Source organism: Corvus hawaiiensis, chromosome 1 (genome assembly GCF_020740725.1).
Source record: "Corvus hawaiiensis isolate bCorHaw1 chromosome 1, bCorHaw1.pri.cur, whole genome shotgun sequence".
Classification (NCBI taxonomy): Eukaryota; Metazoa; Chordata; class Aves; order Passeriformes; family Corvidae; genus Corvus; species Corvus hawaiiensis.
This window is the reverse complement of record NC_063213.1, coordinates 87,838,065-87,853,056: the sequence shown is the minus strand read 5'-3', so window position 1 is coordinate 87,853,056 and position 14,992 is coordinate 87,838,065.

The window sequence follows — 14,992 nt, the reverse complement described above, 5'->3', positions numbered from 1 at the left end:
GATTTGTTGCTTGTCAACAGACTGAAGTGGAGATTGGTGACCATCTTGGCCACAGCTAGCACAAAGCGATTAAGTTCAAAATCTCTGTTGACAGGAGGAAAAGTGATGGCAAAATTTCAATCCTGGACATAAGGAGAGCAGACTCCAGGCTGCTCAGGGAAGAAGTGAGTAAGGTTCTCCGGGAAAATGTTTTTGAAGGTGCTGAAATCCATCAGTTCTGGTCACTTTTTAAGCACCACCTCCTACAGCCACAGGGAATCCAAGAATGTCCGAAGTCAAGCAGACAAGACAGAAGGCTGGCTTGGCTGAACCGGGATCTTCTCTTGGAAATAAGGCAAAAAAGGAAAGTGTATGCCCAGTAGAAGTAAGGACAGGTGATGTGGGAGGAATACAGAGATGCTGCTTGCCACAGGGAGAAAATTCACATGGCCAAAGCTCCACTGGAGTTGAAGCTGGCCAGAACTGTGGGATGTGGGATGTAACAAAAAAGAGGGGGTTTAAATATATTAATGGAAAAAGGCAGTGAAGAAATTACATCTCCCAGGATGAGGACAGTCGTCCCACAAACAGGGACATAGACAAGGTGGAGATGTTCAGTGTCTTCTTTGCCTCTGTCTTCAGCACTGATGATGGCCTAAGGGGTTCTCAGCGCCGTGAGTTAGAGGACCATGGCTGTGAGAGTGAGAAACTACCAGCTGACCCTGAAGTTGCAAGAGATCTGCTGCTCCACCTGGATCCCTGTAATTCTATGTGTCCTGATATGATTCATCTGAGAATACTTCAAGAGCTGGCCAACATCACTCCTCCTCTTAGCAATTTTTGAATAGTCTGGGGAATCTGGAAAGGTCCCGGTTACTGGAAACTGGCTAACAGTATCTCAGTTTTCAAAAAGGGCAAGAAGGATGACCCCATCAACTACAGGACGGTAAGTCTCACTTCCTGCCTGGTAAGGTTATGGAGAAGATCATTCTGGGGGGTATTGAATAACACCTGAAAGGCAACACACTCATCAGTCACAGCCAGCACAGCTTTGTGAGAGGAAAGGCCTGCTTATCAAACCTAATTTCCTTTTATGAAAGGGTAGAACACCTGGTTGATCAAGGGAAACCAGATGATGTAATCTTTTTGGATTTCAGTAAAGTTTTCAATAGTGTATCTCACAGGATCCTTCTGGAAAAAATGTCCGAAAACACAGCTGGATAGACACACCGTGGATAGGTGACAGGTCAGACACAAAGGGTTACAGTGAGTGGGGTGACATCAGACTGGTGACCTGTCACTAGTAGGGTTCCACATGACTCCATCCTCGGCCCTGTGCCCTTCAAAATCTTCATAAATTACTTGGACATGGGACTGGAAGGGATACTAAGCAAGTTTGCAGAAGATACTAAAAGCTTCAGTATTAAATGGCCTTTTTGTTTGAAGTGAGAGCATCTTATATAACATAAAGGGTTTTTATTTAAGGTAGAAAGGAAAGTTGGTCTATCAATATAAAATGGTAAACTGGAAAGTGTTGAATCTTTTTTAAAAGAAAGAATAACTGTATGCAGTCTGTAAAGGAAAAGTCCAATGAGGTATTTTTGAAATTAAAGACCACATGGTTCTACCAAAATGGCTACAAATCATTAGTAAAATAATGGAGAGTAAGATTCCGTAGCATCTAAATTAAGTGTGTAATGGAAGTCTCCTGATGATTGCAGGCCATACACTGAGAGACCAAGTTTTCTATATACTTCCCCAGCCACACATATGAATTACATCAGCTGAGTGTAATTCAGCAGAGGAAGAAACTCTTCCACCTCTGTGAAACAAAAGAGCAGCAAGAAACAACTCATTTTCCAGAAACACGTCTTTTATCTTACGTGCATTTTGAAAACTTGATCTTCCTCAGTGACTTCCATAATCCCTAATGCTCTAACTGCCCTTTGCTCTGTTTAGGAAAAGCACTGTGGGATTACACCCTAAGCATTGTACCTCAAAAGCTGAATTTTCCCCAACTCACAGCTTTGTTCTTCTTTTCAGTTTTAAACCCCCAAACAGGCCAAGTTAAATCAACAGGGCAGACACCTGCTAAAAGATTTCTCCTGCAATATTTACTATTCTTTTCTGTTTGTGAAGAGATCTCAGTGTTAGCCTGGGGAATCTGTTGTTAGCCTGCTGTGTCTCTTTGGTGTGCATTAGCCACAGAAACTCTGCCCATTTTTTATTGAAAACTGTTAATCTCTGGATGCCATAGTCACAATCACTGAAGTAAGGTCAGGAAGCAAATGTCAGAGGCTTTACTCTTTGCAGCAGCGTCTGGCAAAGAAGATCATTGTTATTGTTGAAAGAAATATTGGTGTGTGTTTGAAAAATATCTACTCTATTTAGATACACCGGTCTACATCACTTCTTGCCACATCAAAGTGCAGCTGACAGAATAGTGCAGAGAAGCAGAAAGATCCAAGATAATGCTTGTAGCAGTACCTGATGAATTACAAACACAATATACTATCTCATAATAATGAATCAACAAACACTCTTCAGAAATCTCAAAATAACCTGAGATTTCACAAAGAATGGAAATATTTTCTTTTGTTTATTTTCTAGGTTTTCCTGGTTGACAAGAGTCTTTAAGTCTTTGGAAACTACTATAATAAATGATAAAAATATCCAGTATAATTGCTTACATACTTGCTGTGTGCAGAAAGCTAACAATTTATTGTAATTAGGATTGAGCTTGGGACCACCAGGATAAATAAGAATAGCAGTCTTCATGCTATAAGGTAAAGACAAATTCCTATACTTCGGAGCTGTAAAGAAATATCTTGTGTGACTCAGAAATAAAAGATACTACATTCCTTACCTTGAGCAGTGTTAGTACTAGGCTGCCTATGACCTATGTGCAAGTTTGGCAGATGGTAGGAAGTGCTACGTATGAAGTTTCTGGGAGATGCTGTGGGTCATCCAATAATTTCACTGTGGAGGGTGGTCCTTGATGCAAAAGAGGAATTACTATCGGTACTAGGTTCAGAAATAATGATGTGACATAATACATCTTCCTCCATGATTAACTTTGCAGCTTGCCTGTGTCCTGGGCTAGTAGGTGTTTTCTCAGTATATGCTCCTTCCCAGCTATAAACAGGAACTGGACAAAACACAATTAGGCATGACAGAAACTTTTGCACAAAACAGGCATGTCCAGCATGTCATTATTTCTTGTAAAGTATACACTTAGACTTCTATAAAGGATTTTTTTTCTTGAACTCTGCTGTTAGAGTTTGTTCTCCCGGTTGCTGGATGTGCTCCAGATGGTAACACTGCCATTTGTTGCTATGGAAATCGATGCCAGAGGTTGCAGGGCTAGTGAGAGTGTGCTGGGTAAATCACTTAATGGAACATGACATTGTCAGACATCTATTATCTTTCATTTATGGCAGTTTAATTTTCTCTCTTACTTTTCTGGGCTGCTACCACTTACTGATTAATAGCCCTGGGATGAGTATTTCTTTAATGTATTGTGGCTTTATTGCAAACCTTTACCCCTGTATTATTCAGATGCTTGTAACTCAGGTCTAAAATAAGTGGACATTAAAGGAATGGACTCCCATCTTACAAGACTCTGTGAACTTTGTATGAGCTAAATTTTCTCAGGGAAATCTGTTGGGAGAAGGTGCATTTATTCCAGAAAAATAGGTAACTAGTGTGTGATGTTTATATGTTGTAAACTAAGGCTATGCTATTGATTACATTAATACAGAAATTTCATTCAAATTTTCACTTGCCCTTCAATTCTATATATAATGCAATAAAATAAGGTGAAAGGTTAGTGATAATAGTGTATGGTAACAGGGAAAAAGAAGCATGGGCTTCTAAGTTCAATGGACAAAATTGTAAGTGATATTTGAAGATGCATCCTGTTTACTGCAAAGTGAAAAGATCTTAACTGGAAAAAGAACAGACATGAGCAATTTTAATAACATTTGTACGTTTATTTTTAAGGGAAGAACCAACCTTTTTTTTTCTTTAGCAGAAGCCAGAAAGCCACCCTTATATGCGTGAAAGATCTGAGAAGTGTTCTTAAGAACCAGAAGTTTTTCTTTTTGCTCCTTTTCTTGTTCATTCTTCCATCTTCAAGGCCATGTTCTCTGTGGGGAAAAGTGAAGGAGTGACACTAAAATAAGCTCTTCTGATGTGCTTTACAGATAAGAAGCTGACTGCTATTAATCTTTGACTTCAAAACAAGAAACAACTATACCTGCTGGCACCTAGGAAGTACAAAAGCATCACATTAGGTGGAGTACAGAATATAATTTTATAATTTATAGTCAACCACTATGTTTTCTGGAATAAAGATTTTTATTTTAAAAAATTTACATGACAATTCATGTTCAGTATTTCTTATGTATCAACTCTGTATAAATCACCCAATATCATGAGTAATTAACCTCATTAATCTTCTCTCTCTCTCTCCCCCTACTTCTTCTCGAAATATATTGTAAACTTGATGAAAAAATCCAGTCAAAGCCTTGCCAAGTTCCTTATTCTATCTGGATATTCCAAAGTTGCAAAATGTTTTATTCTATCTGGATGTTCTAAAGTTTGCAAGTAAAAGTTGTTTTTCATTGAAGTGCCTGAGAAATTTGTTTTTTTCTCCCACACACCCCCCACAGTATATGCAGCTACTTTCCCCTAAATCCACTGAGTGGGATGGGACAAATCCAAAGCAGCAAATCTCCTACTGGGAAATAAGCCAGGCCAACTACAGCAGCAATAGCTGTTCCTAGCTGACTCTCAATATGAGAACCAGAAGACCAACTACCTCAAGTGGTGGCCTTTCATGAAACCTGGGGAATGAACAGGAGGAATTGGAGCTCCATGCCTTGTCAGAAAGTTATGATATCATAAGAATAACTGAAACATGTTGGGACAACTCACATGACTGGTGGATCATGGTGGATGGCTTTAGGCTGCTTCATAAAGAGAGACAGGGAAGAAGAGGAGGAGGACAATGAGGAATCATGCTCTATGTTAAGGAGAACCTTAAAGTGTCTAGAAGTAAACTGAGGCAATTGTAAAACCCCTATTGGATGTCTCTGGGTCAAGATAATAGGGGGATCTTACAGTAGGCGTCTGCTTTCAAACCAAGATGATAAGCCCTACAAAGTAATAATTGGGTCACTTAAGCAAGTTTCGGTTCAACAGAACCTGGTTCTTATGGTGATTTCCACTACCCAGAAAAATCACGTCATCCACCAAGTTCCTGGAATGTGTAGAGCTCTGCTTCCTCATACACGTTTTAGATGTGCCAATGAGGAATGAGTCGCCACTGGACTTCCTACTCACAAACCAAGAAAACTTGCTTTGTACTGTGTCTGTTCATCATGGCCTTGGCTGCAGTGATCACTATGCTGTGGAATTTGGGATCCTGCTGAACACACTGAAGGTGAGAACTAAGACAAAGATTATAGATTTAGAAGAGCAAGCTTCATCTTGCTCAGAGCTCAGCTGAGAAGGATTCTGTGGGAATGAATCTTCCATAGACTATGAAGCAGCTAGCAAGTGCTGGGAGTTTTTGCAGAACACTTCTGGAAGCACAAAAACTGTTGGTCATTGTAGATACAAAAATACTGCTAGCAAGGATTTTCTTGCTATTTTCTAAGCCCGTGAGAGACTTTTCTCTCACACAGAAGAGGTAGCAGAGTTATGTAAACAACCAAACACCTGCAGCCTTGAAAAGCCTTGTTTATGGTATAGTAGAAAAATATTTTGACAATGGATGTTTTAGGATTTTACCAATCACCCAAGGGGTGGCTGATCCTTTGTCCAATTAGACTATGAAGAAAAAAGTCTATAAAAGAGTTTGTAAAATAATTAAATAAATCAAACTTGCTGCACAATTCCTGCCTGCTGGATCTTCTCTCCTCCTCCCTATGGCTGCGGGACACGGTGATTGGGCCTAGGACAGCAGTAATAGGTCATCTTTAGAAGAAACGGAGCAAGAGATACCTTAGACTTAACTGTGAGCTTCTGAGTCTGCTGAAACCCAAAAGAGAAGTGTAACAGAGATGGGAGAGCAGACAAGTACCTGTTGAGAACTACAAGGAATTTCCAGAGCCCGCAAACATGAAGTTAGGATTCATCTTGAATTAAAATTAGTCAGAGATGTCAATCTCAAAGGGTTCTTCAAGAGTTTCTACAAGAAAGGGTTCTTCAAGGATGCAAACAACAAGCAGAAGCAGAAGGAAAATATTGGCCTGCTGACAGATGGGAGAGGGGAATTTGTTCCCAACAACACTGAAAATGCAGAGTTTTACAAACATTCTTCACCTCTGTCTATACCAGTAGTGCTGGGCTCCCAAATTTGGGAACAAAAATCCAGGCTGATGTGAATACAGCACCTTCAGTGAAGACTCGGTGTGTGAACTATTACAAAATAATTCTTCTCTAGCAGATAAGTTAGATAAAAAGAATCAAGGAAAAAATATTTTACCAAGATGATGCATTTTGTCTCTTGAAATAAAATACTTCATTTTTTCAATGAAAATCAATTATCTGAAGTAAGCTTTACAAAATTTCATGAAGTACTCATAAAAATAAATTGAAGTAAATATTTTGTTCCTAGATTTATGCTTAGCAAAGATCTCAAAACTATCTAGCAGTTCTGCCCTGAAAATAATCTGAGACTAACCTGATAAAGCAGAAAGTATTCAAATGTCTAGTTTTTCCCTATGTATTTTTAAAAACAAACAACAAGAAAACCCTTTTATTAATTCAGTACTTGAATTAACAACCTTTTAATTTTCTTGGGTGTGTGTTTATTCTGATGTTAAAGAGAAAGGAAAACAGACCTTTCATTTACCATTTGAGTGTCAGTGGATGCTTCTTCCATCAGAAACATTGTTTACCAATCAGGATCTCTATTGTTTATTTGGTCCAAGAAAACAAGAAAAAAAGTGTTATCAAAATCTAACAGGTTACAATAGAACTATAAAGCAAAAGAAACAGATGCGTTCTGATAGAATGATAAAGTGAAAAATGAGGTAATAAGCAGTAGTCAGATGGCTGGGCTGCTTATCTTGGCTATCTGTGGGAGCAAATATTGGCGTTCTGTTTTCCTCTAGACTTAATACAAAGGTCAGTTTTAGTGGTAAAACTGGAAGGAATCACTGACATATCTATAATGATAACTCTCAAGCACGTGTCAAAAATTCAAAATGGAGAATGAAATTTAATTATAGTATTTTGTTAGGGAAGATGACAACTTCAAGTTTTCCTCTAAAGTAAAAGGAGAAGATTAGCTGTTAGCAAAGATACATTTTTAACATAATTGTGCAATGAGAATTATACGCAAAAGAGTCAATGATGTTGAAAAATGAAACTTATGGAGGTTCATCTACTGCAGCAGCTGTCAGTCTTCTTTGTGAAGATTTCTTTGAGGGGTGTTGTCCCACATTCCTCCAAAACTTTAGTCATTTTGCTGAAACATGTGGTTTTGATTAAACAGACATACTTCCTACTGGTGTTGGAAGAATTATATTCCATATGAAAACCACATATTTTCATGAGCCTGTCAGATGTGATCACTACGAAGATTGTTGGTTCTTGTTTTAGATCTTGTTTTGTATCTAGAACTGTTTTTGGGTATTCAGAACTCCAAAGATTGTCTTTTCTTTCCAACATAGATGAAGGCTGTGGTAGCCTGTTAACCCGCTGCTTTTTGTGATGCCATGTTCCCCTTCCCGCTCCCCCCTGCCCTTAGCCTTGGCCACTCCCTCAGGCTCCCTATTGGTTCCTGTACCCCAACCGTGCCCAGGTACCACCCCTGAGATCTGACAAAATCCCCCTGTGCCCAGACCAGGAGGTCTCTCTGCCTCTGGGGATCGCGGGGACAAGATGTGAATAAAGTCCTCTCAAGCCCTCATGGGAGACCCTTCTCACTTCCTTCATCATCACTGGCTGTAGCACTGATAGGTGGCTGGACCAAGATCACGGGATCGTCTGAAATGGACTACAGGATGCGACTGGGTCGCATTGCCCTAAGAAATCTCACTGAGCTCTCAGGAAGCTACAGCCTGCTAAACAAAATCTAGCGGTTGCAACAGAAGACAAGCATAATTGTTTAGTTTCAAGACAGCTAAGTTACAAAATTGTTTTCCAGCTCTGTCCTACCTCAAAGCTTGAAAGCATTGCTTTTCTGATGTTTTTGATCCAATTACTTTTCTAGTGTTTTGGTACAATTGTAATTCCATGTGTTCTATCCTCCCAAGTAAAAGTGAATCCAAACAACAAAAACAAATCTAACAGACTAAAAACAGTGAGTTTTTTTCTGTCTAGCATGATGTATTTGTGCTTAAATTAACAGTTGAAGACGAGTTTCTTCAAGAAAAGATCTTTGGTTTTATGTAAAGCAGTGTTTTCCAACTAGAAAATTCTGGTTTATGTTTTGACATCTATAACTGGCCTTTTGAAGACTTGGAAAATGAGAAATCTAAAAGAAAAAAATGAAGGGCCATCTTTTTGATTACTTTTTTTTGCTGGCAAACCTCAGACTCTAGCACTTCATGCATCATCTATGGGTTCTTGTTTACTTACTGAGCTCATCTTAATTAAACACTTGCAGCCAATAGTTATTATATGCCTATGCATATTTTCTTTGCTAAAATTGAGAATAGGGGTTTTTTTCCCACCAAATGTTTGGAGTTGGTGTGCTGTTCATTTTTGTAAGTAAAATATTTCTCTTCCCTTAGGACAGGTTTTTCCTTCAAAAAATGTCAGGCTGAAATACAAGAATTCTGTGGCAGGGGGTATTTTTTCCCCTCTCCCTACCAAAAACCCTGAGTTTAGAACAACATAGAACAGCATTATTATTAACTTTTTATTTTAAGATAGAACACAGGTATCTAATTATTCTTCTCTTTTCGTAAAGGTCAGGACTTGAATTACATCCCTGTATTACAAACCCTACAAGATGAAACTCTCTACGATAGGAAATGTGCTTTGCTCAGGGGTTTTTACCTAACATGGATGAACAGAACACATATCTAGAATAGAACACTTACAGTTTCTATAAGGCAACATACTTCAGTGCTGTTAAACCAAAGACAACTCTTCAGTCATGAGAAAACCTGAGTGTTTTCCATGCTACCTTCCCCTTTTAAAGTCATCCACTTCTGACCAGCTTTAGTGATGGCAGAATATTCTTTATTTCTCTGTTTTGTGAGTAGTCTCTCTTCTGCAGGCTATCTCAATAATAAAAAAGTAACTCATAATGTTTACTAGAATGGAGAGAAAAATGGTGTTTGATGGACTTTGAATTTTTTTTCATATGTTCTTGGCAAAGAAATCACTGTGAGAACATAAGTACATCTAGTACTCTCAATACAACTCTAGTATATGCATCCAGTTTGCTTTTTCTAAACTATTCTTTCTCAATTCTCTTCTTCCTCTTCAATTAATTTTTGGAATTCCAGGATGAAGACCAGCCTTCTGTTCTACCAAAAACAAACCAATCATTTTTACAAATTGTATCAGCAACAGGAGTTTATAGTATAAATTTTAGTATTTTGATATTCAAATTTTCCTTGTGGTTGTGAGGCTAGTGGGGGTTTGTTTTTTGGTTGTTTGATTGGTTTCTTGTTTTTCCTTTTACATGACTTTTTGGTTTACTTTTTTTGCTTTGATATATGTGTCAACAGTTCCAAATGAGACACACTTTCTGTTTTCAGAAGGCAGTTTAAAGAGAATCTATTAAGTACTCTATGAAAGTTGCCACTTTTTGAAAATTGCTGCTAATTGAAAACGTAAGTATAAAGAGAGTACTGTTAATTCTCTTTGTCTCCATATATATTAAAACAGGCTGAGGGATAAACCCTTGAGACATAGAAACATTCTTATATAGGGCACTAAGTTCTTTTTTATTATTTCTTAAATAAGCTATCCAGGAATAAAATAAAGCTCCATATTGCAACTTTATACCTTGTTTTATAACGCTGAAAGAATATGTTTACTTCTGCTTGAAAAATATATCCATAGATTGTTATACAGTTGACATACACTTGTAAGGACATAAAAAGAATGAGTCATTCTCTCCAGGTAGAGGAGCCCCAGAAAAGCCAAATATAGCTGTTTTAACATAGCATAAAACAATCAAGGGGCTGGGAAAACTGGCTTAAGAGAAAACACTGAAGTAGCTAAATATAAATGAGGGCTTGGCTGAGGATTCACTACCAGTGAAGCTCAGGACCAGAAACATCTATGGAGCGTAAAAACTGTGTGGAGAAGAGTTCCACAGAGCAAACTGTGAGACTTTTTCTTTCCCAAAAGCATAACTTTTGAGAGCAATGTGATAACATTGAGAGTGTCATAGAAGGACTCAACAGTAAGCAATGAGAGTCTGCAAAATCATATGTCTCAAAAAAAAAAGGAAGTTCGTTGTATACAATATACAAATAATAGAAATAAAAAAAATAATTTAAAATAGTTCTGTGAGGAAATAATCCTATATGTCATAGAGGTTTAAAAGCAGAACAAATTGAAGGCCAAAAACGAAAATACAAGTTCCAGCTCAACGTGTGGAACAAATTCTTTGCATTGAGGGTGGCAGAACACAGGAATAGGCTGCCCAGGGAACTCATAGACTATCCTTCCCTGGAGACATTCCAAACACACCTGCGTGAGTTCCTGTGTAAGCTGCTCCAGGTGACCCTGGCTTGGCAGGGGGGTTGAACTGGATGATCTCCAGAGGTCCCTTCCAACCATAACAATTGGATAACCCTTTGGTCAGTTTGAGTCACCTGTCCTGGTTGTGTCTCTTTGCAACCTCCAGCCCTCTCACCAGTGTGGCCATATGAAAAGCAGAAAAGGCCTTGGCTCTGAGTAAGCCCTGCTCAGCAATAACAAAAACATCTCTATATTATCAACCCTGTGTTCAGCACAAATCCAAAAGACAGCCCCATACCAGCCACTGTGAAGAAAATTAACTCTTCCCCAGCCAAAACCAGCACACCATGTTCATTTAAAATACTTATACACGAAAGCACAGTCTTACATCTATACATAAAAGAGCACCTAAAAGTCAAAATAGAAGTGAATTGATTACATTTACTGGAACAATAACCTTAACATGCTTTTGAATATTTTACTGTAAGTAATATTTTGTTTTCTAAGCACATACTGCTTCTTCTGATGTATTCTGTTGTCCTAGTGTGTGATGTCAGAGTATGAAAGAGTGCGAACTCTGTGCTTTATGTATCAGAAATATCTATGTATCAGTGGGGAGGGAAGGGGGAGGTTTGTAGAATGGGATGTGGATTGTCTAATAATGGGGTTTTTTTTCCCACCCTTTCAAATCCAAATATGTATACCAGTATTTGGGGGTACATAGAAGTGCTGGTGAATAAATTATTCAAAATTTGCAACTATTTCCTAAGATTTTCAGCTGCAGGGCTGTTATCTGTAATTTGCAGATGGTACCTTTTGCTCAGCCTGGAATAATTCAATTTAATTAACACTGTCCCCACTAATAAATTGATTTTGGATTTGCTATATGTAGACTGTTTACACAAGACTGTCATAGAAATCTTACTGAATTTATTCTGGAAAGTTCAAGTTCAAGCTGTAAGAAATGTTTGCAAACTCATTTAATTGTACCAGGGAAAGGAAACCGTTGTGTTTCCATGCTGCACAGGTCCCAGTTCCCATTTACTCTGGATGAGTTTACTCGTGCTGACCATACACAGCTGTTGTAGCTCCTGAAGGGCATTTTGGGATTGATTAACCATCTGCTGATTCTCACTGTAACAGCTCAGTGACAACAGCATGAGGGAATTTGCTTTAGACACTCTGCAAAGATGTGGACACTACAAATACTCCTTTTCCAGCAGTTGCTCTGATTGGTATTCTGACTACTGCCATTGTGTAATAGGATTTGGATTCAATCTGAACTTTGGAAGTTTATCTGTATTGGGTCTGTGTAGAGCATCTAATTTGCAGGTTTAAAAAAAGGCTTTTGATTTTCTGCAGTGTTGGAGTATGCTGCTTCTTTATGCAGCATTATCAACACAAGAATTGATTAAAATGTGTTGCATATTAATATAAGGAAAAGCTATATTTGGAATTTGATAGGATATTTGTAAAGTTAACACTTCATAATTTCACTGAGTGAACAAGTCTAAAAATTCAAGGAGATCTTTTTAAGTGAAGCAGATTCAAAGTACTAAGTAGGAAGAAAAAGGGGAAAAAAAACCCCTTACAACCCAAAGATAGCTATTGTGTTACCGTGTAACAGGGGGCTTGATAGTTCTCATGATTGTTATTCTAAATAAGATCAATATTAATTCTAAATGAGACCTGGACATATGGTGTAAAGTTTCTCATGCTGAGCTGGCCAAAATCTGCACTGTTTTCTAAAGCTAGAAATATGTTCATTTTGGCAAATGTGTTTTGACTACTTTCTCTCTCCCTGTTTTAAAAACACGATATTTTGACAGGAATCATGGAGATGAACTAAAATTTTAAACACACTTTATTCTTTCTAATGCATATATATGTATTTCAGAATCATAAAATAATTATGATGCAGAAATAACCTAAATAGCATGCATTGGGAAAAAGTTAGTGATGACACTAACTGAACACAAAACAGATAATAGAGAAAGGTACAACTGCCGTCTAATGTTTTTAGGGCTTTTCTATTCCTGTGTCTTCTGGTTTATTAAGATGCTGTATGTCTACAAACATACAGGTTAACTATGTCAGTATAAATTGTGAACTAGATATCTAACAGGAGATGGAGCAACATAGTTCCATTTTATTGAACTGGTGCTTCAAGTGGATGGAGTAAGCAAGCATTAAGAAAACAACTCTCCTGTAGCTGGGTTTCTGCCAGGGAATTTGAGATGTTACAGGGCAACTGTGCCAGCTTGAGACAAATTTGGAGGAAAATATCCTCTGACAGAAGGCAGGTTACAACCATCCCTCCCCCACCAGGTTCGGGAAAAAAAAATTTTCCTTGGAGGAAAGTGAAAGAGATAAAAAAACTATTTATTTAGCAAACACACAGGAAAAGGATAATAATGCTGAATAATAAAACCTCTCGCTGTGGAGAGAAACCTGGGAAGATTTTCAGTGTCCTTCTGTAGATGTGGTCTCTCCTCGTCCTCAGAGCTGGGTCAGTGTGGGCCCACCTCTGGGGCCTCGGTGGAAAATTCTCCTGATGTGTTCTGATATTGAAACCGTCCAGAAGGGAAGAAGGGAAAAACCGAAGTCCCAGTAAAACAAAGTTCAACTCTCTGTCTCCCTCCAGAGAAGAGGAGCCAAAAGCTGGCTGAAAAGCAAGAGGGGTGCTTCCTCTGTTCTTGCTGTTGTAGCAGGAGAACACAGGGGAGTGTGTATCTGTGTCCTTGAACAGCTGCTTTGAAATGTTCTCTCGGTTTTTTTCCTCTCCCCCCTCTTGGGCTCAGTTTAAAGGCACAGAAAGGCACAAGATTCATACCTGGGCATGTGGCAGGTGATATGGGATACAACACCATAAAGTCACCCCAAGACAGCAACCCAGTCTGAAATGTGACTGTATCTTATGATAAACTACATCACACCTTTGGAAAAGAGCAATATCAATAATGGGTGCATCAATTTATTGCAACATTGCTACCCCTGTAGAGTCAGGGAGTAACAACACTTCCTGATTTGTTTCATGTCTACATCTAGAAGTTACTGCCAAATCATCTTTTGCCTGACTTACTGTATTAGAGACAGTGAAAGTTTCCTAACAAGCCCATTACGTTTTCAAATGTTGGGGTTTTTCTATATTATAATTTAAACCCATGTTTCCTTACTTCTAACAAGTTTCATTTCCAAATTTGCATCTCATTTTCCTAGCTACATTATCCAAAATGAAATTCTCTTGCTAGATACTCAAAATGTGGTGGGTTTGACTGCCCCATCACAACTGCTGCTCTGCTTGATTTGAACTCTAGTGAGGGCTAGTTGTAAAGAACTTTTTTTTTTTCTCATTTATATTTATATGAGCAAAATATCCCAGCTGCTTCAATAAGACTCTATGTAGTTGCATAGTCATCCAAACAGTTTATAGGCCATGAAAAGCAATTGCAATGACACAATCTAAACTCTTTCATCACACAGTCAAAGGATAAAAATAACTGTCCGTTAGAATCTTAGAACCACAGAATATCTTAAGTTGGAAGGGATCCATAGGCATCCAACTTCTTTGTCCTCTCAGGACTGTCTAAAACTAAACCATATGACTAAAAGTATTGTCCAAGGGCTTCTCAGGATCTGGCTACTCTGACTATTTCCCCAGGGAGACAGCTCCTGTAAACAACCATAGTCTCAGTGAAGAACCTTTTCCTAAGGTCCCATCTGAAGTTCCACTGATGCAGTTTCATTTGATTTGCTTGTGTTCTATTGCTGGTCACCAGAGAGAGGAGATTAGTGCCTGGCCTCCCTCTGCCATCATTGGGAGTCGTACACTGCATGAAGATGCCCCTCAACCGCTTCTTTTCCAAGATGAACAAAGCAAGTTACATCAGCTGCTCCCCACAGGTCTTGCCCTTGAGGCTTTCCATCATTTTGGTCACCCTTCTTTGGATGCTCTCTAATAGCTTTGCACCCTTCTTCTATTGTGGCACCCAAACCCACACACAGGGCTCAAGGTAAACCCACCACTGCCCCTGCACCTCCCTTGCCCGGCTGGCGATGCTGTGCCTGATGCACCCCAGGACACGCTTGGCCCTCCTGGCTGCCAGGGCACTGCCGACTCATGTTCAACTTGCCGTCAACCAGGTCCCTCACATCCCTTTCCATGGCACTTCTTTCCAGCATCGCATTCCCCAGTCTGCCCATACATCCAGGGTTGCACCATCCCAGGTGCAGAATCCAGAACTTTCTCTTGTTAAATTTCATACGGTTGGTGATTGCTCATCTCTTTAGTCTGTCCAGATCTCTCCGAAGGGCCTCTCCACCCTTGAGATGGGCCATTATCCTCGTCAAT